The sequence below is a fragment of the Octodon degus genome, unplaced genomic scaffold (assembly GCF_000260255.1).
Source record: "Octodon degus isolate 3935 unplaced genomic scaffold, OctDeg1.0 scaffold00295, whole genome shotgun sequence".
Taxonomy (NCBI): domain Eukaryota; kingdom Metazoa; phylum Chordata; class Mammalia; order Rodentia; family Octodontidae; genus Octodon; species Octodon degus.
Window position 1 is genome coordinate 517,324 of NW_004524871.1, and position 5,032 is coordinate 522,355.

A 5,032-nucleotide genomic window follows, 5' to 3' on the forward strand; every position below is an offset into this window, starting at 1 on the left:
AGATCAGTCATATAATAGTTCACTCTGTGTCAAAATCAAGAAACATTCATATAACTAGAATTCTCAAAGTAGTAAAGGGTAGGCAATAAATATTTAAAGATTTAAAATTTCTGAATTTAGTTGAACTTATAACACATTTCCAAGAAAAATGAACCTTTCGCACAAGAAATTTGAATAAAATCATACCAAGATACACAAAAATGAAATTGTCCAAAACTTATTGTAGAGAAAAAAATCATTAAAGCATATACATAAAAAATATTAGCTATGGAAGAAAATTAAGTAGCATCTTATCTTATTCCATATTAGAAAACAAAAAGACCAAGTATGTAAGAAACTAGACTAATTAAAGGACTGAAAGAAAAAAGAAAACCTGTCCTCTCTGAGTTTTATACTTAGCATACATACCTTGAGAACTAAAAGTAAATTATGTTCTAGTTACACAAACCTGAAATATTCTCAGGTAGATATTAATAAAGAAAATATTTAAAATACTCATTTGTGAAAAAACAAAGCAAAAATTTCATTATTAAGTAATTAGAAAATAAAAATGGTTAGTATATCATGATTTTAGAAGAATGTCCAAAATGTTATTCAGAATAAATCAAATTCTTAAATTGATTGCGAGCTGAACACTTCAGTCACCTAAAGTGCGAAAACTCTCTGTAGAGAACCGCAGGCCGGAAGGAAGCTCCAGACCCTGTCTCCAAGGGTCAGGGAACTGAGACTACGGCCCCTGAGCCACGAGGGCACAGTCCCTGATCCGAGCACCACACACACCTGCCAGCACGTGGGAGGCTCCTCCCCGGACCTGCCTGCCCCAGCCCTACCACGGAAGGGCAAGGTCTTCCCTGGGAGCCACCACACATCAGAGCCACAGGAATCTGGCAAAACTGAAGCACTGAGAGGCCAGAGGCCTTGGCATGTGGCGGCTGGGGCCAACAGAGAGACCAGCTGAGCGTCCTGGGCCCTGGGGCACTGTCCTGTTGGGAGAAATCCAGAAGGTGTCAGTAAACTGCTGGGCACAAAGAGAACATAATAACTTAAGGGGGCCACTTTCTATGGGAAGAGTTAGTTATCCCCTGTCCTAAATATCCAGGACATCCCAGGGACTGGAGACCCCTCCCACGACCATCTGCGGCTCAGAACAGTGCTTCAACTATGGCAACGCCTGTCCCTAATTATGAATTTCACCCCTTTAAGGCTTAGGCACCCAACTTCAGCAAGACATCTCCACCTGCAGCCTGCAGTGCCACTGCCCTGGCCAGCTCCCCATCTCTCCACAGCTGTCCCAGGACTCGGCCAGGCCCAGCAGGTTCTGCCACCGACAGGGACAGAGGGGCCCAAGGGATTCTACCATGAGTTCTTTCTTTGCCTTTGTAAAGTATTTCACTAGCCTCTTAGCAATCCTTAATCACAGTTTTATTTATGTTTTTGCCACAAAAATAAACAATCCCACGTCCCACGACACCTTAAGGCCCGGAGAGACCTCAAACACCTCATCCACTCCCCATGGAGGAGACAGCGCAAGTCACTGTGAACCCTGGAACTGGACTATTTTACTTAAGGTCTTAGAAGACAATAACACAAGCTCAGAGTACTGAGACCTCAGAGCTGTATGGTCAGCACTGCACAGCGGAGTCTCCTGGGCCAGTGCCGACAGAACAACCCCCACTGCTGAGGCAGCCTGAGCTGCAGAAGTGCCCAGGGGCCTGGACCTGTTCCCTCCAGTGCCCCTTCGCCCACTAAAGCCGCCGCCTACTTCTTAGTGTATGCTAAGTGCCCCTAAACAGGACAATGGCATCAGCGGACCCTAATGCCTCATCAGTGTTGGCAAAGTGCAGGTGTGGTCTACTGCTGAGGTCAGTGGCAGCTTGTTCTGATGAGAAAAAAAAAAAAAAAATCAAGTATTGTTCTTTCTTGGTCTCACTGTTATGCTAAGTCCTTCATGGATTCGTTTTTTTTTTAGATGATTTTGAAACTGTATTATTTCACCTATGTTTTACCTATAAATATCCAAACTTATGTGACTGGTCCTATCATTAACTGAATTTTTCTTCCCTGTGGACCTGAGGTAATTTGATTTTAGGAAATTTTAGAAACTTGAGTGTCTATGTAAATCAAACAAGGAAGGCCACAATAAATAATTCCATTCCAATAAACTTGTCTTTTTCATGGATATGGAGCATGTTTTTATCAGTAAAATTTTAGCTAAGGTAATGGAAAACCATTAAACCTCTTTAACCTGAAACTGAGGCGAAGCATTCGTCCATTTTCATCTTTGTTATCCTCTCCTTATCTTGAACCAGGTGCCTAGAAAATTCCTGTAAGTTTTATTGCCTTAAAACCCACAGGTTCCAGATGTGGTGCTGCACACCTATAATCCCGGCGCCTGGCAGGCTGAGGCAAGAGGATCACCCCAAGGCCAGCCTGGCTCTACAGTAGTTGAAGAGAAGCCTGAACTACATAGCCAAGACCCTGTCCCAAAAACAACAAAAAACTCACAGATCACAATTACAACTGCTTCAGAAGTAAACCCTCAGTTCAAAAAGTGAAAGGAACACAACTGAAAATTACAATTACACCCATCTCACCTTCTTCACAGAGAAAGTCGCTTTGGAGGCCGTGATATCTGGCCATTTATCTGATGGTTTCTGGGCTATGCAAAATTTCCCAAAACCTAAACTATTAAATTAGAACTGGTTATGTTGTAGCAAATACACTTATTTAATTGAGTCAGTTGTAGGAAATGTATATTATTACTGACATTTTCCCCAAAATCCCATCACCAATATTTTTTTCCATAATTTTATTGACAAATAACAATGAGACAGTTTCAAAACAAATTAGTAGGACAGTTTCAATAATTAACACATTGCATATTGTTTTCTTAGTGGTTATTTGTTGTACAAGATGCTGACATGATATCCTATTTACAAACACTCCTAGAACAAATCCCTCTATTCATTGAATTAAGAGAACGTAGCTGTATATCTTAACTATTTTGAATATACAGATACGAAATGGCCATTCATTTGTATCCGCTTTTTTTGTTTAGTTTTGTCATTTAAATATTATAGGTGTGTGAATTCAGCGAAATATTCCAAAGTAGTCCAGTAGTCCGTAATAGCATTGGGTCTTCCGTATGACTGGCCATGTCGAAGGCTGCTGACTTGGCCACCAGCACTAAGTTCGCAAACCTTACCCGGGACTAAGGCCGTGCCTAACGATAACTGCTGCCCTCTTCGCCGCCCACAGGAGGTCTCACGTGAAGCAGAAGGGCACAGGATTAGGCGCGCAGGCCCGGCAGGCAGCGGCAGGAGGCTGGGGACACCCTCGCGACCTTGGGGAGGGCGCTCACAGCCCTGCCTCGGGGCCAAGCGCCACGCCGGGCCAGGCGTCCACCTCGCTCCCGTCAGGCAATGACAAAGCGGCCTTCACATGCAACTGTGCAGAAGGCTGACCGAAAGGCCCACGCTTTTATTATTTTTTTTTTCAGACCGAGAAAAGTTTTATATTTAAGAGGAAACAAACAGCATTAACACACATCCAATTGCCAGCACAAGGGTTCACTGGGTTTGCAAGAGAACACGGCCTGGGGCAGCAGGCGAGCAGGGGAACCGCTGGGAGGACCGCAGCTGGCGCTGCCCCCACCAGACCCCGAAACGACCCTGAGGCCCTTCCCCCTACTCCGATGTGCTCTCATTCTGTCAAGAATTAAAGTAATCGGCGGATCATTTTACAAAGAACCTTTATATCGAAAAACAATTTCAGAGGGGAGGGGCTCGCTCCCTGGCGGCGAACCTGGAAGGCCCGGCGTGCCTTCTGTCCATTCCCGGCGTGCCTTCCGCCCTTTCCCGGCGTGCCTTCCGGCCTTTCCCCCTTTCCCGGCGTGCCTCCCGTCCTTTCCCGGCGTGCCTTTCGTCCTTTCCCGGCCCTGCGCGGGGAATCTCCTGGCGGCGCTGCAGCTCCGAAGGGTTGGCCGCCAAGCAAAGGCTTCATAACAGACAGGAAAAATGGAGGAATCTATACACCAGATGCAACCACTGAATGAAAAGCAAAGAGCCAATTGTGAAGGTGGCTACGTATGGCAAGTCACTGACATGAACCGACTACACCGGTTCTTGTGTTTTGGTTCTGAAGGTGGTACTTACTATATCAAATAGAAGCTGGACCTCGAAAATGCTGATGCTTTAATTAGATTGATTGAAGATGGCAGAGGATACGAAGTGATACAAGAAATAAAGTCATTTAGTCAAGAAGGCAGAACCGCAAAGCAAGAGCCTTTGCTCTTTGCACTTGCCATTTGTTCCCAGTGTTCTGACATAAACGCTAAACAAGCAGCATTTAAAGCTGTTTCTGAAGTTTGTCACATTCCTACTCATCTCTTTACTTTTATTCAATTTAAGAAAGACCTGAAGGAAAGCATGAAATGTGGTATGTGGGGTCGTGCTCTCCGGAAGGCTGTTGCAGACTGGTACAATGAAAAAGGTGGCATGGCCCTTGCTCTAGCAGTTACAAAATACTAACAGAGAAATGACTGGTCTCACAAAGACCTGTTAAGACTGTCACATCTTAAACCTTCCAGTGAAGGACTCGCCATTATGACCAAATATATTACAAAGGGATGGAAAGAGGTCCATGAATTGTATAAAGAAAAAGCACTTCCTGTGGAGACTGAAAAATTGCTAAAATATCTGGAGGCTGTAGAAAAAATGAAGCGTACAAAAGATGAACTGGAAGTCATTCATCTAATAGAAGAACATAGATTAGTTAGGGAGCATCTTCTAACGAATCACTTAAAATCTAAAGAGGTGTGGAGGGCTTTATTATAAGAAATGCCTCTTACCGCATTATTAAGGAATCCGGGAAAAATGACTGCTACTTCAGTCCTTGAACCAGGCAAATCAGAAGTGTCTTTAGTATGTGAAAAACTATGTAATGAAAAACTGTTTTAAAAGGCTTGTATAGGGCTGGAGAGATGGCTCAGTGGTCTAAAGCACCTACTTAGAACAAGCTTAGCAAAGCATCA

The 5,032-nt window shown here is 44.0% G+C and overlaps 1 protein-coding gene and 1 pseudogene across 1 annotated transcript in view; one reads left to right on the forward strand and one right to left on the reverse strand.

Annotated features, from left to right (window-relative positions):
* The window catches only part of Ldlrad4 (low density lipoprotein receptor class A domain containing 4), a 324,839-nt gene that overhangs the window by 289,670 nt on the left and 30,137 nt on the right, over nucleotides 1-5,032 (reverse strand). The window lies entirely within an intron of this gene.
* LOC101577295 overlaps nucleotides 1-5,032 on the forward strand; it is a 64,673-nt pseudogene that overhangs the window by 58,518 nt on the left and 1,123 nt on the right.